Source organism: Miniopterus schreibersii (genome assembly GCF_964146895.1).
Source record: "Miniopterus schreibersii genome assembly, chromosome: 2".
Lineage (NCBI taxonomy): Eukaryota > Metazoa > Chordata > Mammalia > Chiroptera > Miniopteridae > Miniopterus > Miniopterus schreibersii.
In genome coordinates this window covers 148,255,815-148,283,325 of record NC_138102.1, presented here as the reverse complement: position 1 = coordinate 148,283,325, position 27,511 = coordinate 148,255,815, and the positions used below count along the sequence as shown (strand labels likewise).

Sequence of the window (27,511 nt, the reverse complement as noted above, 5' to 3'; positions counted from 1 at the left end):
TCTTTCGCTTTTGTTTTTTTAAAAAAACACACCCACAACTCCCATATGTCGAAGGAAGAGAGCTAGAGGTTAAGAATTTAATTAGTAGCTCAAAATCCTCCACCAGGGAAAGGCGTGTCTTCAGTGCAATTTAACCCGAATCATGAAACACACGTACCTGCCCCTTGACAAATCTGGCTGAGGAGGGAGACATTAAGGTACCTACCTACTCCGCACAAACCTACTAAGAACCCAAGTACTAAGAAGAACTTAAAAATTAAATGGCACGATCTTATAAAACAAGAGTAAACGCCACAAATTAAGGCAAACCATGGATTTTCCTAGGTGCAGACTGCCGAAGACCTGAGTTCCTTTGGCTGTACTCCTTGATTAGCCTTTTGTGAAAAAGGTTCAGTCAATGACTCACCTAATCAAGGTAAAACAACTTTAGCACCAAAGGCCACAACCGCCCACCTCCCAATCATCTGGATCTGGTGACCACATGACACCTCAAGCCTCCAACTCCCACACATCCCTTCCAGCCTCTCCACAACCCACACTGAGGACTTCATTCCTCGACAGTGTGGAGGGAACTGAAAGACCTGAGTGACAGTCATTTTATCATAGGCATGGCTTTCAGTTTCATCTGGTGGCACTCTGACAGCTAGCATAGTCGTCTGGGCCTCACCTGTGTTATGGCATTTAATCAACATATCAAGCAACCCAATCAGGGTGTATCTTGTTTAACAGAGAGGAGACAGCCTCAGAGTGATTTGCCAGGTCGGCTGTCCAAGGTCAGTCAGGTAACACGCAGTGCCCTTAGAACTGCGCCTGTGATCTTAAGCCCCCAACAGCCCCACACTGCCTCCTGGAGGTGGGACCTGATTGCACCAATTCCCTTTGCTTTGGTCAACGAGCCATGTGACTGACTGCAGGCCATGCAAAAGAACAAAACTGAGTGGGAGACGGTCCACTTTGCCCAGAGAAGGCATTTTTAAGGAGAAGAAAGCTAAGAGGATTATAAAAATTCAATGGCTTCATGAGTTGTTGCTTCAGAGTTGATTCTTTGGAGAAAGCCTCTCTCTCTTTTTCCTTTGCATCAGAGAATAGTTACATACAATGACAAAACATTACATTTATTAGCAAGTTCTCAAAGTTGACCAAAAAATAAACATTAAAAAAATAAGTTATATAGCATGACCTCTACTTTCCTGGTGGTAAGAGATACATTTGACTACTAGCTACTGTTTTTCTTTACCTAATAACAAAAAAACTTGAATTGGGGTTCTTACTTTTTTTCTTTTTTTAAATTACTTGAACCTGTCAGCAGACCCAGAGAGTATATTCTCAATATCACTGTCTGATATTGCATCATACGAAAGCAGCTAACTGCTGAGCATGGTTCTTGCGCTTGCAAAAGGTTAAAATAATACGAGTGATTAGTAAAAATATGATCTCACAAATATCCCTACGTAGGCATTTACATTACTATATGGTACTTGCTTTGAGAGCACAAAAGGGAAAGAGGAGCCTGACCATTCCTTATGCTCTGGGTCACAATGAGGGCTTCCTTCCCTAATGACACGCAAACATGACTGTGTTTGGTCTGCCCAAACACCTTTTAGGCCAAACATGAAACCACGGGTAAATTAAAAATCTGATAGAAAAATTCCATTAATTTCTTTCCCAGGTGTTGTTTCTTAATGTTAGGTTAATCACGTGAAAGGAGGACACAAATCAGGTTTACAAATGGGGTTATGATAAAGGGTAAAACATTTTTTCAAGGTTAGTGTGTGTGTGTGTTGCAGAACCGCTTAGATGGCCCTGTCCTGTACCTATCCTTTGTTTTGTATTTTATATATTTTTGTAAATAATTTTTATTTCAATGTCATTTCAAACTTCAGAAAAGCTACAAGGAGAGTGAGCGACGCCCATCCAGCCTTCACCCAGATGCATCCACTGCGTCCACTCTGCTTCGTTGCCTTACCATTCGCTTCCGCCTGCTCTCTCATGAACACACACACACCATTTGAAAGTGTGTATTTTTTACATTCTCTTACCCAACCACAGCTCAATTAGACATAGCTGGTTAGAAAGTGTTTATTTAAAGAACAAACAAACAACATGCAAGGCATCATGTTGGGTGCTGGAGCTAAATAGAAGAAAAAGCCCCAATGGTTCACACTATCAATGTTCTGCGATTATGGGGAGGCAGGTTTATTGTCCTGGTCTTGACATGCTGTGCTAAGCTAAATGAGCTTAATCACACGTGAGTGACAATTACGAGTTAACCAATTCTGTACCAGGTCTGCCCCTGTTAAGGAAATGAATCGGGAGGAGCCCCACCTCTCCACCACCTCTTTGTAACTGTGGATGTAAACAAGACTTGTAATGCAGGGGAAAGAAGTAAAAAAGTTTTCAGGGTTGGGTTTGTTCACGTTCCAAACAGAGTCTGACCCGAGGACTCCACCATCAAGGACGGCACTCAGGTCAAGCACAAGAGCAGGCAACTGCATTAGATTTGAGCAGGTTATGATGTCTGCAGACACTGTGTTAAAGGGAAGACTGAAAGCCAACTTCAGGAGTCAAGGAGAAACGAATAACAAACAGAATTGCAGGGTGAGGACACACCAGGGAGGGAAGGAAGCCCAAGGCTGGGTAGAGAGAGACCAGATGTTTATTCTGAGAAAGACAAGGATGATCCTAGGAGTAACCTCATGCCAGTCTCACAGCAGAGTGGAACCATTGCCCTCCTTTGCCCTTTTTCTCCCTTCTCCCTTCAAAATAGAGCCACTTCTTTCCACTTAAAAAGACTCAAAGACAAACAGCCCTCAGATGGATGACTTCTCCATCGTCATAATTGTCAAGAGAGCATGTGACCCAAGGGCTAGAGCCATGCTTAGGGACGGAATCCAGTGCTCTCAGCATTCAGTCGATGCAGCCCTGAAGTCTCTGTGCCTTTGACAGGCCACCCAACATCTTGGGGCCTGGCTCTTCCAAAGTGGAAACTATTTTCTTTCCAAAGGTGGTCTAAGGACATGAAAGAGTTTTAAAGAAGAAAAAACTATATGAATATAAAGAATTAAAGTTACTATTGATATGTACCAACTGGCATTGTTACTCCCACTGTGACTACACAGATTTCCTTGAAGCTGACCAGTGACATCTGGAATAAGAACAACATGTTAATAAAAGACTGAATGTTGACATGTGAACATGTGAGTTTCATCATTTTTTTTTTTTTTTGAGTTCAGGAGGACTCTAGCTTCCTGTGGAGCAATTTTGCCCAAGTATTGGCCACCATTCCCAGCTCCCTTGAAGTCAGCTTCTAACCAATCTCTACATAAAATCTCTAACACAGTACACACAGCACATGTGTGAGCACGCACACGCGTATACACACACACACAAAGTATAATGGTCTACAGAGCATGCCAGAGGTCTTTCCAGTTGTCTTAGGAAGAGCAACAACTCTAAGCACCCAGTATATGCTTGGCTGTGAAGCAGCGCTTGTTACCCAAATTAAGAGTATGGCTTTGTTCATCCAACAGGGTGATGTAATGAGAGGTTTCTCATGAAATTTACTGCCTAGATGCATTCGCTCCATTCATTCATTCATCAGTTTTTAAAGGCCCTTATTGAATGGTTCTGGGAACTGTAAGAAGGCAACTGACATCTATTCCATTAAAAGCCAGAACTTAAAAAACAAAAATGTACCCATTGTGATGAGAATGTTTCCAAATTCCATTATACCTTCTCCTGCTTTCTTTAATGATGGTAAGTGTGTAAATTATATGTGATTTAGCCTTTGGCTGATTTTTTTTTTTTTCACTTTGAGTAGAAAATGAACAAGAGAAAGAATACTGGCTTCAGGATTCAAGACACAGGAGTTCCAACCAGCCACCAGCTGGGTGTGACCTGAGAACCTAGTTCGTTCCTCCACTAGAATACATGGCAGGTCCAAGGGCTATCTCACAATGTAGAGCTGACGTCCAGAAGTGCACAGCCCACTAAGATGGTTGACAAATTTTTATAGGTTGTTCTCCTCTCCCTGCTCTCATGATGTTGGATCTCTGCTACTTGAGTCTCTTCTTAAGTAAGTAACCTTTTCCATTTGCCCACAACCAACAACCTCCAAATCTTTTAAAATTTATTGTTTTCAATATTCTGTAAATTAGGCAATTATTCTGTGAAAAAGTATGTCTAAAGGTATACAGAATAATTACACTGTGGACAAGGGCTTAGGCATTCCTCCCATAAGCCCAGTAATCACTGGTTAAATGAGATTACATACAGTAGTGAAGGTGCTATTCGAATTAAAAAGTAGCCTTATTATTTTATGATGCTATTTTGGTCATTTGGAGACCATTTATTTTCTAATGAGCTATATGCTGCATCCGGACTAGCTAAGGATTATTATTTTGATTGACCTTGACATAAATATATATAATTGAGCCTTTACTATTTTTCCCTAAAAAGCGTAATAAGTCAGCACAGTCTAAGAAGGTCCAGAGGCAGTCAAGAGTTGACAGATTCTCTGGAAGACAGATTCTTCCAAAGTAACAATAGGTGGCGATGGCAGCACTGAATAACATTTTCACAAGTAGTACCTACTGGGCGGAAGACTTGGCACTTAACCCTCCAGGCAATGGGAAGGGACAAAAGGCATGTGAGCAGGAGGGTGCCACTCCCGGTCTTAAGGAAAGTTAACTGGATCGTGATGGTCGGGAAAGAGAAAGGGAAGCTGGAGGGGCCTGTTAGCCCATTACCACCAAGAGAGCCTACACATGGCTTGGGGAGAGAGTAAAAGGAACCAATAGGAAAGGGAGACACAGGGTCAAGGACAGTTTTGAGTCTTAGGTGACTGACGTACCAATATGGAAACAGTACACAGGCAAGTCAGACAGCGAGTGCGGGTTTGCGGGGGTTGCGGAGAATGAATTCAAGCAGGCACAGATTGAGGTGGTAACTGTACATCAGTTCTGGTCTGGTTGCTGTATCATTCATCATTTTCTTGCACCAAGTCACCAAATCAAAATCACGTGACCAGAACACAAAATAATTTTCAGTGTCTGCCACGATGAAGTCTAAGGTCATACCCCTAATTGCAAATACTTTTCCCAATGTAATCCCCCTCTAGTTCCTATGTGAAGACTGCCCTGGCACGGTAAGATCCCTATGAATAAGTATTTCTCAAGTGAACAAGCCCAGGGGAGTGAGAAATCCTTTGATCACCACAAACCAGAACAGATACTGATTTGTGAAGTCAGTAGGGCTAACATTCCCTAGGTGTCCCCTGCTGCGAAGTGCCATCCAGTGGACCACAAACTACTTAACAACTTCTTTGTTAAACTGCTTGTTAACAAGAAGGTGCAGATCACACATACCCAATCAAGCTCTACGTCTAGGCTAAATATGCAGGTGAATTAAATTTAACTACAGACTAATTTGGTAGAGCAGAACCTGTAACACTTCCACTCTTCTCAATACACAAAATGTAACCCTTATGGAGACACATATTTCCTTGTTTATGATGTCCTTAACTTAAAAACAAACAAACCAGAGACCTATAAAAGCCATAGGTTAGCAAAATGATTACAACCAGGATTTAGATTTCATAGTAAAGAGACACTAAACAAGTTTCACACACCCTGCAGCCTACTAAAGACAAAAGTGATTGCCAGCAGAGCCTCATCCAATTTTACTTATATTGCAATGAACTGTACAGATAATCAAAATAAGAAGTAAATATATTTCCATATAAAAATTAAAAATAAAAACATAACGAAGGTATCTGAAGATACTGCTTACGGAACATTCCTTTACCAAAACCACTTTGTACTAGCAATTAGTGGCATGAGGCCATGTGCCCTTTGGCATTTTCTGTATTTTCCAGGTAAACTTCCATCCAACCTGCACATTTTTCCAACAACTGAGTGGCCTGTCATGCACTATCCAATTGCCAAGAAGCTATCCATTTTTCCAAGAGGAAACGTGGGCCCTGCAGGGTTTCCAAGCATTCTAATTTCATGCACAAATACATTCCACGACAGTAAGACAGGCTGCTTAACAAAAGGAGGAAACATGATGACAAAGCGCGGTCCTTTGCCAGGGCGACGCTTTTGGGGTCAGGTTATTTGGCTGGAGAAGCCTGTGCATAAAGACAAAAGACAAAAAGCGCGCTGTGGTGCGAGCGCACCACGCAAGGCACTGTTCCAACCAACTCGTTCTTTTTCCATAATGGGGGACGCAGGTCTTTTCTCAAAACCGTGCTCCAGTCTCCTATTGATTTTCTGAATTTCTATTTTCAACCGCGGCCCAAGGAAACGGCAGCCAGACTTGACTCCAATGTACACAGAGACTCAGGTTTCACCCTGTCACCTGTTGGCTTCTGAACAACACTCTCCTTTGTGAAACTTACAGCGCTCATTTGAAACAAGGTTCCAGAGAAAACACTTCAAGAAAGTGTTTGAGAAGTCACAAGACTCGAGTTGTAAAAACAAATTCCACACATAGCCTGGTTTATACTGACATAGATTAATGTGAACACCCGAGCTTCTGAAAGAGGGGGTCGGGAGTGGAGCCGGAGGGAAAGGATGTCACCCTTCTTCGGGAAAATTCAGCCGCGGCTGCGGCGGATCCGCGGGGCCAACCCCACGCCCGCAGCAGCGGGCACTTTAGAGCGGGCGTCAGCGCCCCCTGCGCCCCGCAACCCCTACGGTCCGCGCGGCGGTGGCGGCTCCAACCGCCAGGGGGCGCGCGGGGCCGCGGGTCGCATCCATCCCCCGGCCCGCTCGCGGTTCCTCGGGTCTCCGCACCCAGAGGCCGCCCGCAAGACCCAGCGCATGAGAGCCGACCCCTCCCTGGCGCCGACGCGAGACCCACCAAGAAGTCCCCCGGTCTCCGGGGATAGAGTCACCCCCGAACCCGTCTTACCCATCTCCAGAAGAAAGCCTTGCGCAGCCTCTCGGCGCAGCGTCACCTCCAACAGAGGAAGGGGCTCTGCTGGAACGGGCCCCGCCGTCCGCGGCTGGACGGCGACACCGAGTGCCCGAGGGGCCCCACGTCTGTCCGCCAACTTCCGACGAGAAGCCCCCTCCCCGTGGGCGCGCACTGACGCGCGCACCCCTGCAGCCCTGGGCGCTCAGTCCCCGCCGCCCGACTGCCATCAAGTCCGGGACTCAAGGCAGCGGCTCCCACCTGCGGGCGCGGGCAGCGGGGTCGAGCGCGGCCCGCAGCCCCTCGGGGCTCCCCCCTCGGCCCGCGGGTCCCCGAGCCCCCCGGCGCGCACTCGCCGCCCACCCGCTCTGCGACTGGCCGAGGCCGGCGGCCGGAGCGCGGCTCCTCGCGAAGGAAAACGGGGCTGGGCGCCCTCCAGGTCACCCTCGCCCACCCATTTCCGGAGGAGACCCCGGCAGGGCGGGGACCGCGGAGAGGGCGCGGCGAGCGCAGGGCCCCCCTTAAGCCGCGGCGGGCCGCGCCCCCTGTCTGGGCGCTGCGCGGGCCCCGCCCGGCGGGCGAGGGGGTCGCCCCCGCCCCCAGTGACGCACTCTCCCCCGCTCGTCCTCGCCGAGCCAGGCTCCGTGCAACGCGGCGATTCTCACCCCTGCAGCCGCCAACCAACCGTGGGGGGTCAGCAAAAGGTCCTCCTGCTCCCCGGAGACCCTGTCCCCGCTGGTGTCGCTGACTGTGCTCCCCGTGTTAGAGTCGCCTCGTCCGGGCCACCGCATCCCCCACGCCCCAGCTCTCCGTCTCCCCAGGACCCTCCACCGCGGAGAGAAAAACCCCGGTCTCTGCTCGACTCTGGGAGACCGCCTGGGACCGATCTTCAAAAGTAATCAGAGCCCGCATTAAAAAAAAAAAAAAAAAAAAAGTAACCATTTCGCTTCCTGCCGGTCCCACCCTCGGCCGAGCGCAGGGCGCGCCGCCCAGAGCGCGATGCCAGCCGGGCGGGTCCCGCGCTCCGCTCCGCTCCGGTCCGCAGGAGGCGCCTGCCCAGCCCGAGCTCACCGCCGCGCTCTTTCCAGGAACTGTCACTGCTGACCGTGCCCCTGGCAGGTCTCCACGAGGTCCCGGGAGCACGTTATTCCTCGAAAAGCTCCCCACCCGCTCGGGCAGCCGCGCGGCTCCAGCACCTACCCCGTCCGCGCGCTCCATGGCCGCGAGCCCGGGCGAGTGGAGCGGCCGAGCGGCAGACACCCCGAGACGCTTATGTAAACTCCCCCCTCCCGCAGGTGCACGCGCGGGCCACAGGGCGCCGGGGGAATATGCAAAACCACCTCTTAAAGACGTCGCCTCCTCTCCGCCCATAACAATGATGTCAGCAAATGGCACGTCGAGCCGAGCTCTGCCTCAGAAGGGCTCATTAACATATGAATTCTCCCCGCAGGACTTTTCTTGCATTTCGAAGTGATTCCTACAGCTCAGCGCAGGAGATTTATTTTTATCAGTAAACAACAACAAAAGAAAAGGAGCGGGGTCGGGGGGAATGCACTTAATCCAGTACTGAATAAGAGCTTTTATAAGTAGGTTAAGTGAATATCCTTATTAGAACCCGAGAACGCGCCCCGTACTTCAGGCTAATCTTGCTGCTGAGCTATTTCTAGGTACACTAAGAGAAAGTGAAGCTTGGCATTAGGTGTCCACGGAAGGGGCCAAGAAAAGCAAAAACAGAACCTCAAAGCAAGCTCAGAAAGAAATGACAGATTAGTATCTGCAGCAGAGGTCTGAATCTCTTCTTAACTACAAATTTTAACTTCTGCAACAGCCTCCTTATCACATGGTGATAAAATGCCAAGGGAATGGAGAAACAAGGAGGCAATATTTAAGAGCTTTGCCATTTTATAAAGGCTAGCAAAAAAAAAAAAAAGCACCTTAAAATGGTCAAATTCCTTCCGTATCCTACTTTTTTTTGGTTAGGTAAAATAAATCCTTGTACTACCAGGATTCCTTGGGAGTGGTTTGCAACATATATGTTTCTACAGTATACAAGTGAACAATAGCCCATTGTAACTGTGATTTAAAAATACACAAACAAGTTGCCATAAACAGAGCAGTCAAGTAAATAACTCTGGCCAATTTCTGTTATCTCTGCTGCCAAGCAAGGCAGCCCAGAAGTTGTTTTGTTGTTTTGTTACTTTTTTAAAGTGGCAGAGACCAAAAAAAAAAAAAAAGTTGTGGCTCTGCTGGTAGGCTAGTTTGGAGACACTGAATGAGACAACAGGATTTGAAATTCAGATTGACTCTCTGTTGGCCAGTCTAGATTCTAGTTTTGAAGACAGCTCCCGAACAGCTCTAAGATAGAGCTCCTCGAGCCTTCCGGTTGTGTGCCGATTTGTGGGAGGGCAGGGAGCGGACTTCAAAGGCCCTTTGTGGAGCTGTGAAATTAACCATGAATACCTGGGTTTGATTTCCTTTTTCCTATTTCATTCTGTTTGGGCTTCCTCGGGGAAGTCATCAACTGGCAGTATCTGCTGGACAAACGGGCAATCAGTTGCTGATTTAAATCAAACCCTAAACTGTCATGTCATTATGATAAAGGAAGGATCAGCCAGGCAATGCTTTAAGCCAGGTGGATCCTGTTTGAAACAGCTTTTAAAGGAGAACTACGCACAGGAGCCAAGGCCAAGGAGTCTTCCCAACTACAAACCATAGCAACACTTAGCACTATTAAATGCCAGCCATTGCAAGTGTGCTTCCTCTAACTCACTTACAAACACTGTTTGTTACATTTTCAACAACCACTGTCAGCTTTATTGCTTTTGTAACTATTTTTAGTGATGAAGCAGCTGGGAGACAGTTAAAAGCTTCCAACTAATGTTCAATCTGAATGCAACAGCCTATATAGTCTGGTCGGAGAGGCATTGTTTTTTCAAGGGTGAATTTACAGGATGGACAGCAAGGACCCCCACCAGTGCCTTTTTGTTTCAGCCAGGTGGGAATATTCATTGCTTGCAGATCACACTTGAAGGGAGGCTGGGAAAGGAAGCCCAGAAATTCACAGGACTTGGTTCCCTCACCCCATCCTGGACTCTGCTCTACTGTCCCCTCCTCAGAGAGGCTTTCTCCAATCCCCTCAATCCCAAATATCACCCCTCCCTCTTGTCCTTATTTATCTTCATAGAATTTAGCTTTGCTTGCTGTCTCTCTCCTCTGCTGGAAGGTGGGGACTTTGAAGACTCACTCCTGTACTCTCAGCACCTAAAATCATGCCGGGCACGTAGCAGACAAGTTCAATTAACATGAGTTAAATGAATGATTTTTGGACATACTGCTCAGGCCCTCACTGCTATCCCACACCTGTACAAGTAACTCAGTTTCTAATCTAAACCCAGACTGAACTGCAACGTCCTATGGAAGGAGACTGTGATAGAAAAACAGAAAAATGCCAAGGGCGTTTGTTTGTCAAATGCCAGCCAGCTCTATTGGGTCTGGAAGAAAGAGATAAAGTACAAAATATAGAGCAAACCTCGGTGCTATTCATTCCTTGGTTCTCCTGTGATTCTGTATGTAGTGACCTTGAGGTCCTTTCTACTCCATGCCTGTTTTTTCATGTGCAAAACAGACCTGCTTTTTAGTTTTAAGAGTCAGAGTTGCTCTTGGTCTTGGACATTTGGAAAGATTTGTAACTAACTACCAGAAATCTAGAGTCTATTTAAATGATTGGATGTCATTAAGTTTCTTAATAGCAAAGAGAGATCAAGGGCTCTAATGTTCATCGAATGGCATCTCACTCCCTATGTCTGAGAGGGAATCAGCATATATAAATGGCAAGAAGGGTGACAGCTTTAGTGTTCTGTGAGGCCATAGTCTAGGACAGCAGTCTGGTTGTCCTGACCTTGGGCCGTTCTCACTATGTAGAGACAAGTGACTAAGAAGTGCAAATCACACCTGTATGTAGGATGTAATTTCTAATTAAAATGGCTTTAAAAAAAATGTTTTTAAATCACAAAATCATACAACTTTAGAGTTACCAACAACCTACATCTTGTCCAGATAAAAAAATGAGATCCAGAGGACTAATCGTAATAATTTTCATGCTTGTTACCGAATTTGTTACCACTGACAGTTTATGTAAATACTTTTCTTTTTTTGTTAAGTTTAAACATTTCTGTTGTACCTCAGATTGGGCCCTACACCCTGCGGGTTGCTGAACATTTGCAATTTCTAGTTACCATTATCCGAGAGTCTGTATGCACCCCCAGGGATGGGCCCTCAGGCAGGTATCTGCTCTTCCAGGAGTTAACAGGCATTATGGTGTTTTATAATAGGTTGCTGTTGCTCTAGGTCTCCAATTACTTTCTTTCCCCTTTGATTATATTTAAAGCAATGTGATTAGAGAGTACTGGTTCTTGAGCATTTTCTACACCCAATCCCTCTTTAGATTTACTGCTCCAATCCTCCCAGCCAATGTCCCCTCCCCCCACTCCCACCTCCTCCGAGTGAGGCAAATCTTCCCTTTAGAGTCCCCTGATGCACTGGATTTAGAGTTAGGAGACTTAAATGTCTATTTTCTGTCAATTACTAGCTCTGTGACACTGGGAGAAATAACTCCTCTAAGGTATTAGTGGTTTGGGGTGGGTTTGTTTTTTGTGTGTTTTTTTTTCATTTCTAAAACTGAAATGGGCTAGGTCAATGGTTAGAACTTCTGAGGAGGAAACACAATCCGTATCTCAACTGAAATAGTAGTAATCTTAATACAGAAACAGATGAAAGTGAGACTGCTCTGTTGAAGCTCTGGGTTGGTTTCTGGAAGGCCCTTCCCACAGCTACCTTCTCCTCCCATCCCCCATTCTTCCAAGTGGCCTTCAGGCTCTTCCACCGGAAACTGGATGCTGCCAGAGGCTGCACCAGTTCTAATATTTTCTGAGTCTTAAAACTCAATAGCTGGTTATGACACTGATGTCACGTAGGTGTTTGTGGCCGTGCTGTGTTTAGTCTACAGCCCAAGCCGGGTGGGAGAATATGGGATCAGGTCCTTTCACCTGACACTTGTTCAGGGTTATAACTTCTACTATCAGTCAACAGCCATCTCCGCTCACCTCACACCCCTGTCCCAACTATTTCGATATACCCTGTCCCCATCCATGAACTGTTTTTACTTCTCATGGGCAGATAATTAAATGTTCCAGCATCCTGACCTTGAGTTCTTTAACTTTCTCAACTCCTGTAGAGGTCAGTGGCTTAACACAAACATTCTTAAGACTACACTACTGAAAAACTGCCAGAACGTTAAGAAATGAAGAATAAAGTCTTCCAATAAACATTGGGAAATCTATACATGAAAAGATATCCAAGCTATATTAAGATGCAAAATATATAGTATGATCACATTGTTATAACTAATAACATACAGGCTAGTATACATATAGGAAAACTATTTAGGGGAATATAAATTGTAAACTATTAATATGGTTTCTAGGGGAAGGCAGATTATAGGAAACTATTACTTTTGAATTTATATTTACAAAATAAATGCATTTTCATATTTTCACATCATTTATAACCTTTTTTAAAATAAATATATCTTTACTAATTTCAGAGAGTGGAAGGGAGAGGGAGAGAGAGACAAACATCAATGAGGAGAGAGTCATTGATCGGCTGCCTCCTGCACGCCCCCTGTGTGTGCCCTGACTGGGAATTGAACCTCGATCTCCTGGATCACAGGTTGATGCTCAACCCCTGAGCCACGCAAGCCAGCCTAACCTTTTTATTTTATAATGATCATATAAGACTTTTATAAATAGTTTTCAAAACAGTAAACTATAACATTAATATAGGGAAGAAAAGTTAGGAAGAATGACATTCCTGATTTAAGTATTAGTTGATATGGGAAAATACGTAAGTACACAATTCCTCTCCCTGCTACCTTCATCCCCGTTTCAAACTTGAAGAGCGACATCTCTGCCGCATTTATTTACAATACTTGAGAAGGGGGTGGTGTCACCAGTCCCACATCTCATGGAGCCAGAGAGACTGGAACAGAAGCTGCTCCAACTGATGCTTCATGTACCCATCCATTGGTTCATTACTAGATTCTTCAGTTGAGTCAAAAGATATCTGTTGGAGGACAGCACTGTTACACCGACACCCTCCCCTTAACTAAGGACTTCCTATTCTAAATTTCATGTTCTACTTATATCTTGATTTATTCCAAAAAGAAAGCTTAGAAAAATATACAAGATGAGTGCTCGCTTGGGCAGCACATATACTAAAATTAGAACAATACAGAGAAGATTAGCATGGCCCCTGTGCATGGATGACAGGCAAATTCGTGAAGCGTTCCATACTTTTGAGCTTCACAGATAAGGAAAAGCTAAAGGAGTTCACCACCACCAGACCAGCGCTACAGGAAATGTTAAAGGGTCTTCTTTAAGAAGCTAATGAACAAAAGAACCTGATGAACTAAATAGGTCCAGAGACACTGACGCAGGCAACAGTCGACCATATTTCAGAGGGAAAGGGAAGGGGGGGAGGGTGGGAAGAGATTAACCGAAGAAGTTATATGCATATATGCATAACCCATGGACACAGTCAATAACGGGGTGAAGGCCTGGGGAGGGGGTGGGAGCCAGGTGGAGGGGGTCAATGGGGGGAAAATGGGACACCTGTGATACTTTCAACAATAAAAATAAATTAAAAAAAAAAAAAATATATATATATATATATGCAAAATGAGTGGAGAAGTAAGTGATTTTATTTTCCAAAATGCATAACAATGATACCCTGAGATTATACAGCAGTTGAGGTGCGGCTAAAGTTCTAATACAGGAATAATGGGAAGTGTCGATCAATCAGTTCTGGTTAGAAGGTGAAGGTCAAGGAAGTGTGAAGGAGGGGTGACATTTAAGCTGGAACCTCTCTAGATTAGAAATAGGTGATATGGGAAATTAAGGGAGTTGGGATAGAAAACAGGGCTTCGTCCAGGTGGAGCCAATCGAAGCCTGATGGCGAAGAGAGTGACAGCTGTCAGCAAACCCACGGCCGTGTGATGAGGGGACTGGGAGACAGGACGGAGCAACCAGAGACAGTGCCCAGAGGAGGGCAGTGCCAGGCTGTGGATGGCTGCACATGCCAGGACCTCTAAACTCTCCTACGGGCTGTGGGGAGCCACAGAAGTTTAAGCAAAGAGTGACATGACTGTATCTATGCCCTAATTAGAGGGAGGTGAACAGTGCAGGGCAACCAGATGGAAGAGCCGAGATGACAAGGGCAGAAAAGACAAGTCAGTGTGTCTGAGGGCAAATAAACCTGACTCGTGGAGCCCAGTGTGTACGGTGGGGGGTGGGGAGTGGCAGATGGGGTGCTGACGTTCCTCAATGAGTCATCATCATTCCCATAGTTTCCTTGAAAGACAACCAACAGCTCGGCCCCGATGTGAGCTCTCGCTTGAAACCGCAAATATTTTTCACTGTCCACAGGAGACAAACTCAAGGTAATCTGAAGGGTTTTCATTTCTAAGCTCAAGTCCACTTCCCTGTTGATATTTAAAATCAGTATTTAAAACAAAGTTTTTACGTTCTCTAGTGTAAAAGAGCTCAGGGTCCATCATTATACAAGAAACAGGCGCATGACTTTCAGGTTGGAAGGTGACCTACGTGGAAGAACCCGAGAGAGATCAAAATGGCATTGGAAAGCTACCATGTCAGGTAAGAGTCTACAATCTAGCAGTTAGTGTTTTATACAAAACATTAAATAATAAATATTGCTCTGTCTTAAGTTTTAAAATCATACAGTATTCGCTACTTCATGATCTACATGTTCAGAGCTATTTTGCTCACCTCTACTTTGTTATGCTCCTTCGACTCTCCACCACCTACGATGGTTGATTCCCCACTCGGGAAAATCTGTGCCCACGAAGGCACGCCAGCTTTTAACGCTGTTACTGTGTGCTGTAACTAATCAAGGTGCTCTTAGAGAGGTGTCAGCCAAGAATTATGTCAGGCAGCCAAAAGCCTCCTGCCAGAAAGAAAAAGGCCAGCAAAGCTTTCCATAACATTTCTTTATCTTATCTAAGATCCCAAGTCCCTTTCTGCGACCGTGGGAACTTCAAGGAGGTGATTTTTGTAGTGGAGACTGGTTTACAAGCTTTAATTAGATTGTGTCAGGGCCAAGATTTGGAATTCAAATTGTTCTGTCGGCCTTGAGTCACATAATTCTAGATGAGTAACAGTCTTTTGATATGTCAGTCTTCCTATCTCCTCTCCCCTTCATGCTTGCAGCTCTCATCTCTTCAACACTGAGTGTCACTGAATTATAGAGGGGCTAAGGGCAGGGATCATGTCTGCTTTGTTTTGTGATCTACCCCAAGTGCAGAGACACACAGGCCAGGTGCATTAGGCACTCTGCCTGGTACATAGTGCATTCTCAGTAAATACTTGTTGAGTGGTGAAGATGGTTTTTGGTCCCATTTGATCTTCCCCAGAACCTGTCTCAGACCTCACACAAACTAAGCACTCCTATTTATATCTTCATTATAAGTCCATTGATTGTTTTTTTCCTTTATTTTTATTTGGATTTTTTTAAAAAGTGAGTCAACTAACTTGAGGGTCAATTTCCCAGTTTTCATATTTAAAGGAATCTCATCAAATTTATCACTTAGGTGACCTGTTCTTTTTGGCTGATAAGATCTGCTGTGAACTCACACTAATTGGCTAACTGGAACCCTCTTTAGAAGGCTCACATTTCTAAATCATGCTCTCCACCCACCTCCAAACCAATATTCTCCTTCCTCCTCTATTCCCAGTCTGTTCGTGGTACCACCCAGTATGCCAGACAATTATCATCACAGATGTTTCCTTCACTCAAGGTGCCCTCCTTGTCTACCCTCATTCAGTTACTTATCAGATCTTTGCACCCTATGACTTTTCTCTGTTGACTCTGTATCTCCCCTCCCTACCCCAATGACTGCAGCCACCTGTCTTCCCCACCCTGGGGTGCTACAGCAGCCTAACTCGTCTCCTTGGGTCTTCTCATCTCTACATTCTTTCTCCTTCACTTGACCACCACACATCTGACTATGCCGTCCTCCCAATTTAAAATCCCTTTTTCACAGTCTTCCCAACACCTCCATGGGATAAAATTAAGGCTCTGCAGTGAAGGCCCTCCATTTCAGGCCCCTACTGGTCTCTCCAGCTCCAGCTCCATCCCTTGTCATGCGTCACTTTTGGCTCTGGAACTGGTGGTTTCCAACCATATCACACTGTTTCATCACCACTTTGCCTTATTGTGCTGTTTCATCTACGTGGAGCTGTCAAACCACTCACTTTATTTTGCCGGGCTAACTCTTACTTCAAGACTTAATTCAGGATGGGTCCAGGAAATGTCTCCTGAAGCCCTATTATAGACTGAGGGCTTCTATGCTGCACCATCCACTTCGCCAGGACCCTCCACTAGTCCCAAGACTCCAGTTTAACTCAGGCTAGTCCCTCCACCAAAACGATTGCTTATTTTCTTTTCCAACCAGAAATCCTATTAACTGGAGTCAATGGGATTCTCTTCCTCTGTGCACACAGCTTTGGGACAACCCCAGGGCTCAACTTTTACATTCAGCAGCTACACCAAGAAGGATGGGCTAAAGTCCTCTATTTTGGTTACTAAGAGTGTAGAGAAGAGATACACTCTTAAGAAATAGGCTCCTTGTGTTTCTAGCTCCCTCAAAGAGCTTTCCCAGATGCTTCCATGCTCCTTCTGCCAAGCCCATCCCAAATAGTTCAGAATCTAGCTATTCTGGGTGAAAACAGTGATGCTGAACTGCTGGGTTGACAGAGCCCACAACAAATATGATACCCTCTCTTGAGGGGTCAGCTCATAATTTCAAGTATGTTATCCTTGTCTCTAGATTGGATGCTTCTTGAGAGCAACAACTGTCCCCTTCTGTTAATCACAGCACTGAGCATAATAAAGATGACTTGATGGAGAAGACTGTTTAAATCTGGTTAATTTTGGTAAGTAAGGTGCAGAGGCCAGGATTATAGGAGTGGACTCTCCTCCAGTCGGCCACATAAGTACCACACCCTGAAGTGGCATGAGCTGTAACAGTTCCATATGCAGAACTGTTCGATCCAGCACCCACTTATACTGCTATAACCCAGACCTGTAAGACACAGCCAAGTCTTTAATGGCCTGTTGTAGACCACCCTGAAGAATACTTTTCAAGATGAACATAAATGAAAGTAATAGGAGATGTATAACATCAGCCTTAGAGTGGGTGCAATAGTGAAACTGGAAGTTCGGTTAGTCAGAGACAAAATAGAATCTCTGGGCAAAGGAGGAAGGGGCTGGTATAGAAAGAGAAGGAAACAAGGGTTTTCAAAGCAAAACCTGGGTGTGCTTCCTCTGAAAAGGGCCCTGGGGATGTAGCTCTCAGAGATAAAAGGAGTCTGAGTGGGTCTGGAGAACATCCTTAGCACCCTTTAGGGAAAGAAAGCACTCCCTTAGGGCATTCCTTGAGTACCTGGTAAAGGGTCTTCCTTTCAAGGCATCTGCACTGACAGAAGGACAGTGGGGGAATCAGTACAGAAGGGGGAGTCAAGTGAGTATTAGAATTGTGTGTCTTTTTGGATATGTAGTGTGATGTTTCTTCATTTTCTTTGGTGCTATATACTAAGAACACAATAACACCAAATGAACCTCTTTTATTATTATTATAGCAGATATAACTTATGAATCACTTGTATGCTAGGCATTATGCTAAATCCTGTACATATTTTAAAAATTCTTATATAACAACATAAGGTAGATCTTATATGAGAAAAGTAAGGTAAGTTGTTCAACCATGTAATCATGAGCTAATTAGTGTAAGAGCCTGGATTCAAAACCTGGGCTGACATCAAAGCCTAAAGTTCTAAACCACTGTCATCTGCTTTTAAAGCAGAGCTTCTTACAAGTGGCAAAACAAAATGCTTTGCTTTCCCCAGCTTGTCCCTCAGCAACATCAACAGGAAATAGCATAATCCTAGAAGTTCTAAATACCATATTATTTTAGGTGGAAGTGAAGTCTCCCTTAGGGGATTAACGACAATATTTTGTTCTCTAGGACTAAAGAGCAGGGCAGCTCCAAGGAGCTGGACACCCCCCACCCCCAACCCTGGGGACCCTCAGACGAATGAGACACTGAGCTAAAAAGCAGTTCACTGAAACATTTTAAATTCTATAGCTGCAAAATCATTTTATTGTCCAAATACAACAAAAACCAGCCTGTATCTGGGGATCATTTATATATAATAGTTGCTCTGTGGCCTGTTAAGTCATTAACAGTATCAGGGCGTACTAAGCTCTTACTCAAATATGGTGTCACTCTCGGATGGGTTCAGCAGCCCAACCATCACCTCCTCAACTTAAAGGCTGAATGTGCTGAATGAAGGACAAATCATGAGAATGGTTCCGCTTATAGTCTGTGGGCAACCTATTCTACCAAACACATCTCACATGACATCCTGAAGGCAAAGGCACTGAAGTAATGCAGCCATTAATAAACTTGTCAGACAAAATTGATTACAGCTAAACTCCCAGAGCCATAATATGTTATTATTATATATTTTTTATATATTATATATATTTATATATTATATATATGATATGTATTATTACTATAATATATACATTATATAATATATAATAAATATATATATTATTATATATATTTTTAACTAAGGTCCTTCAGTTGAATTGCAGCAGATGAAAAAAGAAGACAATAGAACTAATAATCTGTCTGGCAGCATTTCTGAGCCATTCTAATGGCCAGTATGTCCCCTAACAAAAATTTCTGGCAGATGAGCTCAAATGATTAGGGCAGTCATATTATGTCACATCAGCTTGTGAAGACAATCTGCTTCCTACTGAAGGACAAACGTTTTTACTCAACACCAACCCTAGTTCCAATTTAAGACCACCGACTGCATTGTTGCTGACACCACAAACCACACATTTCCATGAGCAACCAGTTCTGAAGGTTTTAGCTTCTCTTTCAATAGGTTCTAACAAGATTCCAGGAATCTCTGAAACGCTTCAGCTACCTTTTGGGAAAGTATGTTTCGGTTGGGGGAGAAATTTAGTGAAGGCTGAAAGTATCATTAGGAAACAGTTTTATGACACATCATGCTTTCAGGATCTGAAGAGTTAAAGTTTTTTTGTGTTTTTTTTTACAGAATCCAATGATATGGTTAGACATAGTCTTCCAATGGAGCCACCACTCAGAAGATAAAAGAGGAAGACAAACTGACACAGGCAACACGCATGACCATTACCTTGTCCTTCCAAGAACCTTTAAAATGACTTTCTCAAGCATGCAGGTGTCTACTCCCTGAGAATACCTTTCATGAAGTGCAGCTTTTATTTTTTTCCAGAATTAAAATCTACAAAAATAAAAAAAATTTTTAAATGCTGGTCACTGTTTCTTACGCCTAATTAAAAGAGTTCTTAGCGAGAATAAATGTGATGATCACACATAAGTATTTGGGATCCTTGAAAGCCTATGATAGGAACATCTAGGCATTATTACGCTGATGCTACGTAGCAACAAATTTAATTTGTATTAGGATAAGGGGGAAGAGAATTGAAGATGACCACTAGAGTGCTGTCTAGACTGCAGATCTTCTGTGCACTGTGAGGAAAATCATCACTGCCCCATCACCGGTGACGTTTCCAGGAGAAATTAGGAGAAAACGGGCTGGGGTCTCTGCCACGTTACTCCTAGAAGCCTGCCAACAGGTATGGCAGCTTGGCCCTCAGTGGGTAGATGCCTGCGGCAATTTTTATTTGGAGTAGAGGAGGAACCCACAGTAAATTTACAGAATGGCCTGGGAATGAGTGGGCATTTACAGTTTAGTTTTGTTCCAGAAGGTTCTATGTTTTAGATGTTCTTAAAGGGGAAATATAGAGACTACTTAACCAAGATGCTTAATAGATATGATTTTTTAAAAATTATTTGCTTTTCTGCTCCTTTCTCCTTCCAACTATCAAGGACCCACATTTACACTGCAATGTATTTGTAGGGCAGATGGGGAAAAGGGGCCAAGTTTCAGATGTCTCTTTTTTTCTATTTCTTTCCTTTGCCGTAAGGCTTTCTTTATGGAGCTTTCAGTCTTAGGTTTCCATAACCTCCTAATGCAAAACAGGCTAAGAAGAGCAATGAATGTAACAAACCACATGCTGCTTTGCTTTTCTTTTTTTTTGAGGAGGAAAAATCCAGCTTACATGAACAGTATGCAAACTTAGCAGGTCAGTGGAATTAAAGATATTTTAAAGGTCTCTTAACTCCAGTCCTAGCTCTCTTGTAATATTTTTAAATATGAACGGAAACATACGATTATGATAAACTCTGACTTTACTTAAAAGCAAAGTGAAGTTGTTAAGACCACGGACAACAGTTTACAAAATTTACTTGGAAATCTGAATATTTTTCACCGAGGCCAAAGATAAGAGACACAATAAAAAAAAATTAAGGATTTCATTGTGAAATCAATACTAGTACATTCTGAACCTTGGATTAACAATCTATATCTGGGCTTCCACAGACTTGCATAAATTACTCAGAAATTTTATGGCTCAATTCAGCTGTCAAACAGAAGAGCCCTTAGACAACACTTCACACCTGTTACTTATCTAGTAAAGTCCTGGGCTTAGTGACTCCCACCTGGGATGAGCATGTCCAGACTTCCCTCACACTCATTTGACACAAGGGGATGGATTCTTTGGAGTGCTGGGTAGTAAAGAAATTAAGACACACTAAAATCCTTGGAATTTTCCCAAAATAGATTATCACAATACAGATCTTACAAAACCATCGCAAGAGATGCCCCATTTCTAGCTCTTTAACGCAACACGTACACACAAAACAGTTAAGAGCCGATGACTTCAGTATCTGTTCTAAGGAAAGCACTACACCAGCCAAAATAAGTAAAAAGTAACAGAAATTATGCAAGCTAATCTTTCTTCTGGGTCTCATGGTCGTAGGAAATGGAAATGGGGGCTATAGTGACTCCATTTTCTTTCTTTATGCCTCACCCCAAATCAATACACATGAGAATATTCCCAGCTGCTGGGGTAATTCTTAGCTGTGGGAATCTGATTTATCCCCACACCCTCTTCCTCCCCTAAGGCTGGGTCAAGTGTGAGATTTCTGCAACCTCCACAAATCACCTCCCTTGGGTCCTCCCATCATCAATCTGCATTTAATTCAAAAGGGGGTTCTGATTATTTAATTATATGACAAACAGGATTCTTGGTAAAAAGAAGTTTTAGACAAACATCTATTTTAACTTCTGAGTCTGTGACAAAAAAACAACAAAGAAAAAACAGAAACAAAAACCCACTTCCTTACAAAAATTATACGCAGATTTTAGGAATTCTACATAATAATCACCCTGAAGTATCCATTCTGCTGACAGCTTACTGAAAAGGGAAATGAGATGCGAAGAAAAGTGGGGTCCTAGGAAAAGCCTACATAATAAGATACAAGGGCACTTAAAAAGCAGAGGGTGGTGAAAGTTGAACACAGATTTCTGCAAACACAGCCGAGTCAGCTCAGAGGCGCCTCTCCTGGACAGGAGTCCCGGGAGTGGTGCCAGGAAAGGAAACTCCTTGTTCAGGGAAATTTGGTGGGCAGAGTACAGGAAAATTGCTTAGTTATAATTCAAGTGTCTTTAAGGAGAATATTCTGGCAGGGAACAAAAGGGCACCTGCCTCCAAAAAAAGCACACTTAGTGGGCAGAAAATCTGAATGGAATGAGAGTCACTCACACTGATTCCACAGACGGGCTGCTTCTCTCTTTTGGTGGCATCCAAGCGCGGTAGGGACTTCAGGGAGCTATTTTGATGCAAGCTCGGCTGTGTTGGAAATACTGAATGAGGTCTGTATTAGTTAGGGCTCCATGGCTGTAAGTAACAGAAACCAAACTAATTTAAGGAGAAAAAGAGTGGGAAGTGATCATTTACTGGAAGGATTCAGAGGTGTCTCAGGCAACACAGGGCAGGAATGTAGCTGAGCTTCAGAAAGTGACTTTGACTGAGAAGAGGTAGCCTTCTGAAGTCCAGGCAGCATTCTCCGCTCTTTCTGTTTGTGCTTTGTCCTGGTTAACCCTTGATGTTTCTTTCCTTGTGGCTCCTCAAGTCTGTGAGGTTAAAAAAATGACCACCTCCCAGTTTGGTGGTTAGGACCCAACACGGCCGCCAAGGGCCGGCCCTGCCCATGTCTCCACGAAGACAGATGGATTTATTTGGGTGTGTGTGTTTTGTGGGCTGCAGGCCAGTAGCTCCCAGTGAAGGTGGAATTGTTTGGTCTCGCACGGATACTCCAAAAATGACTACTGAACAGATTTTTAAAATTCTACTTGTAGCACGGGGCAAGAGTATCTGCTATTAGATATGGATGGGAATTAGGTTTTCTATATAAATGGTGATGAAAGGCAATTAACACTGAGCTGACTGGATATCACCTAGAAAGCTTTCAACTATGCGGATGCCTGGATGGTAGCCCTAGAGATTTTGATTTCAGGTAGGACCCAGGAATTTGCATGTCATACTGTCTCCCCAGGTGACTGCAATTTGTAACTGGGTTTAGGATACCATTCTCTTTAGTAACCAGTTTTCCTAAGACAATGGTAAATTTGTGGAATGAGAAAGTGGAGATACTTAAAGTTTTCACTGAGTAGTTGAGTCAATGCAAAGCTCTACCTGCACAGTGCAAATCTTCAGTCTTGCTCAGAAAGCAGTCACCGACGAGGGAATCTCAGGTCTCTTTCATGAAATGTCCTAAGAGACTAAATGTCATTTTAGGGATTTAACCCACCTTAGTAAAGGTGTCTTTCTCAAGTGTTAGGTGAAACTTCTTTTGGTGTGGCTTGTGGTGCTGGTTTTAATCCACAAAACCTTTGAAAACTATGGTTTCTCATAGATATTTGTAGAATGGTTTAAAAAAACATGAAATGAGAAATTTAGAAATGAAAGCCAATTCATATCTAATGTTTAAACCCATTATTTGAGGGTATGCAATGCCTGATTTTAATTATGCACAACTCCTGCAATTTCGACCCCCCCCCCCCCCATGCACACACTGCACATTCGGGAGGCTTTCGAGGCCAGTGCCGCTCCCACTGATGCCCATGAACTGCTGCCCTCCTGTGGAAACTTCAAGGCTGCTGGGCGGCTGCTGTCTCCTGAGTTTTGAATGTTCATTAGTGTCCCAGCACATGGACACAGAGCAGGCAGATCACATGTCCTTTGGGGGGACAGGGGGGTATCTACTGAAAATACATAAGCAGATCACGTTGTGTAGACAAAGCAGGAAAACAATAAATGACACGGTCCTTGCAGCCACAAGATGAGGTGTTTGAACCTTTTTGAACGGAACAAACTCTAATTCACTGGGAGAGTCATGTCTTGGCAGCGGATAGAAAAGATTTCCCCTATCCTACAGCTTGCTATTTGCCCCAAAGGGACAACCAGCAAATTGGTTCCCAACTGTACCCCTGGCTGTTCTGTGCGGCAGTATTTTTCCTTGCTTCTTGCACCCGTCTTCTAGCTCTTCTCTTGCTCAGACCTCTGACTTGCTTCATTGCATGCGGGAACTTTTCTTGAGCTGTTATCATATTAGTGTGAGGAAGAGCTAACCTCCCACCCCCACCACACCATCAGTGAAGGCTGCATCCTAGCAGGCAGCAGAGTCCACGAGACGTTGACGGACGCTTCCGAAGCCGGCACATCTGTGTTGATTTAATGCAGAGAAATAGAAGGCGACTGTGGCAGGTCACGTGAAGGATGATACATGAACTTATCACTGAGCTGAATCACAGTATTGACAGTATTAATTTTTCCTCATTAGCCAGAGAACAAGGTAAATACATATCTGAGGATACATAGTAGGATACAATTACGACTCCTGCTCCCCTGTGATTTTTATCAGGATATGAAATGCAATTATGTTCATCTCATTTGAATGAACCCATCAATTTGTCACCTTTGGGTTTTACAAAAGTGAAAATATATTTTAACGATGATTGGGTACACTACTTTTGCATTTAAAAAAATCATGAAAAACACAACAATCCTTCTTTTGTAATAGTGATAATGGAAATGCAAAGTGTGCAGAATGTGGCTCTGAGGAGGAGGAAGGAGGGAACTGGAAAGGACGGGGTGGGATGTTGGCCCTTGACTAAGTATTTTTATAAAGCATCCCCCATACTCTCCTGCTTAAGGGCACTATGAACTTTATTATATGGCAATAATCTTAGCACAACATACTTTCCTGTTAGAATATACTGTACCATTACCTTGAACTTTTTTGACTTAAAATTGAAGTATGCCTGAACATTATGTGTAATGTAATTCCCACAAATGAGCTTCTGTTTGGAAAAAGAAAAAACAAGGCAAATGGTAATAAATCTGTAAATCCCTACTGCAGTTTTCAGGATAACCTTTATTGGTCTGGGCTCAACAGTTGTAGACACACGTATACAACATATACCAATTTAGATGCGTTAAAATTCATCAACGGAACTCATTGATAAAGAACTGTCGCATAAAGAGCTTTATTCTTGAGCGCTTTATTTATTTATTATTGAGAGAGCTATGCTAAATAGCTTTATTCTTTATTTATGTGTTTGTTGAAAGCGAAAACAACAGGGGGAGAAATCTGCTTTAGTCAAACTCATGGGAAGTTATCTCCAAATTGCCTGGCTTCAAACATAGACGGGCAGAGAGGTACCGAAAGCAGCGCAAAGGGAAAGGGGTGATGCAGAGGTCAAGTGGGGTGTGCTTTCGGGGTCCCCGGTGGCTGTGGTGTTCCACTCGAGCCTCAGACAGAGGGGAGGGCAGGGCTCGTCACTGTGGTTCTGCTTCTGTTTAGTGGCTGGAGGACCTCGACCGTCTAGGCCTCCATTTTTCATCCACAGAATGGTAGGTGATCTCTAAGGCCTCTTGGCTGTGAAATCCTATAACTCTCTGATTTCTTTAGTCTAGAAACTCTAGGAACAGAGGCCAGCTGTATACACAGGGGCCGCTTTAAACAGAAGGCTATTCTAGAACTTGTGGCGACCCCCAGAGTGGTGACAGACCATCGCATTGATTCCCTGTGAGCGCGGCTGCCGGCCGGGGCTGGGCCCTGCTCTTACACAGAAGCCCACGGACCGCGCTGGGCCTGAGACGCTGAGCGGCCACTCCAACCCTTTTTGTCGCTTGCTTTGGGGTTTAAATGGTAGAAAGCTTCAAATGAAAGTTCCCAGGCATGTGCCGGAAACTCTCCACCTCATCTGCAGCTCCTTAGTCTGAAGTGGAAAATTCTATTTTGGGGAAACCATCTAGAGATGCACTTAGGCTAACACGAAGGAAAAGCTGGAAAGGAAACGCAAACGGAAAACATGGAAGCTCTGGAAGAACTGCTGAACAACGAAAACGAAATTCTTCCCTTAAAGCACAGTCCAGAAAAAACCCTCCCAGCACCTGTCACTTCCCTGCCAGGTTCTGTTCACCTTAATTACCCGTTTGACGTCTGCGGGGCCGGAAGCCTCGAGAGGGTGGGGGGCAAGGCAGCCTGCTCAGGGCCGCGCCTGAGAGCCCACCCAGCGCCCGTCGCTGGCAAAGGCCGACGAAGCTTTGCTGAGTGACTGAAGGGCTGACGGATGAACGCAATTAATATTACAAGAATACCCGAGATGTGGAACACTCGGGATATTAAAATGTCAATTATAAAATGACCACCATTTATCCTATTTTTCTACTTCCTGTTCTACCAGTGACCTTTCCCAAGAAATGACTCATGCCATTTGGTCTGAAAGATCAAGATCATTTTTCAGTCGGAAAGCATAACATTTTCTTGAAAAAGTCTTATTTAGCGCTCCATTTGCATTTCGTTCCTGGTATAATTAATCTCTTTTTATAAGTAAATAAAGGATGCCCCCAGATTGATACTATTTCCCCCCCAATCTTTATTGAGATGGGCAAGAGTGGAACGTTTTTATCTTTGTAAAGAAGGAGCCCGTGGCCCACATCTGCGTTAATACTGAACAGCTTTAAAAACAAAACACCAAACACCTTTATTTACATGCCTAGCAACGACACTAACCCAGGACAGTAACCTGCTCTGTTAAGAGCTCTAATAAAAAAGTTGTGTGATAAAAATGCCAAGGCTTGCTTATCTTAAAAGATTCTTCCTAGTTCAAAGGGTCAGTTTCGCACCAGGGCCCCTAGTCTTATCAGCAGGCTCTTCAGAGCCTTGCATTGTAAAACAAAGGATGCTTCCCACTGGCATGACAATGGTACAACCCCCAGACACTTCAAAAGAAGCAGCACGCACAGAGGATGCCCCGGGTTTGCCCCTCGCTGCGATGTTTACACACGCGAGTTCCAACGGCTCAGCCCGCAACAAAGGCCGGGGAGAGTCAAGGGCACTGCGCCCACAGCGCAGACAAGGGCTCCCAGTCTCACCAATACAGCCAGGGGGAGCCTTCAGTTTAAACACCATTTACTCTAAACACCGTGTTCTCAAGACAGCGTCCCATTACGAGGAAGCTGCGGGGGAATGGAAGCCCAGCTTCGGGGCCCATCCTCAGCACATAATTAGAGAGACAGAGACAGAGGGCGCGCGAGAAGTATGTCTGCACACAGCCCAGAATAATCTGCAGGTGGCCACATGAATTTTGCAGATGTGGATAAAAATAAGAATAAAAGACTACACTAGCCTACAGGTAGGAGGGTGAAAGAAAAGAATGTACTGGCTTCCCTCGGAGGGTCTGGCCCCGTGGTGAGGGCTCTGATCTGTTGGCCTTGTTTAACTTCTCCCAAAATCAAAAACAAATACTGGCTTTCCCAAATCAGGTTCCACAGGTGAAGGGGCAGAGAAATACAACATCTGTGAAAATGACTGAAAAGCTTGCCTCTGAGGTGCCCCGGCCCTTTCTTGGAGATACGTATTAGAGACATGTAAAAATGATATCATTTCAAAGAAACCCAGGCACCCGGGTACTGGAAGCAGGGGGTCCAACGAAGAACAGCTTGGTCTCTTCTGGATCAAAGGTTAAGTTGTAAGGTTTTCTTATTTCTCAAAGCCTGGGCTTTGTACATTCCAGGGTATCAAGGGTGTTTTAAAAACAAGCAAACAGCCTCCCATTATTACAGGGAATCCTTTGTACTTTACAAAGAGCTTGGTGGCCTTGCTAAGGACCAACAAGGCTGTGAGGTCTGGGAAGCTAGCATCTGTATCCGACTCTCCTTGATGCCATCCCTCTACCCCCACTGGGACTGTGCTACTTAAGCAACCTTGTTTTGTTTTGTTTTGTTTTTTCCAGGTTCCTGTTTTTGCTTCAACCCCAATCACGTGCTTGAATGCCCAACAGGATGGTCCTACTACTAAACCAAATCAACAGTTCAAAGTTCTCAGAGAGGCAGACAAATTGGTTTCGTCCCAAAACAATTTCAACAAGCATTTCAGTGTGCCTACTGTGTGTCCGCCCTACTTAAAATTGCGTCTCCTGCCCTCTCTCTGCCCCACACGCCTCACCTCCTGTTCTTGAGTTTTCAGAGCACCTACCCCCAGCTG

General features: G+C 44.3%; 1 protein-coding gene across 9 annotated transcripts in view; it reads right to left on the bottom strand.

Annotated features, from left to right (window-relative positions):
• PRICKLE1 (prickle planar cell polarity protein 1) overlaps positions 1–27,511 on the bottom strand; it is a 95,910-nt gene that overhangs the window by 12,259 nt on the left and 56,140 nt on the right. For 2 of the 9 annotated variants that reach the window (XM_081127146.1, XM_081127149.1), the window contains exon 1: positions 7,990–8,106. The exons of 2 other annotated variants lie outside the window; for them this stretch is intronic. The gene's annotated coding sequence lies outside the window, so the exon portion shown is untranslated. 5 more of the 9 variants (XM_081127147.1, XM_081127148.1, XM_081127151.1 and 2 more) reach the window with 5 other exon arrangements.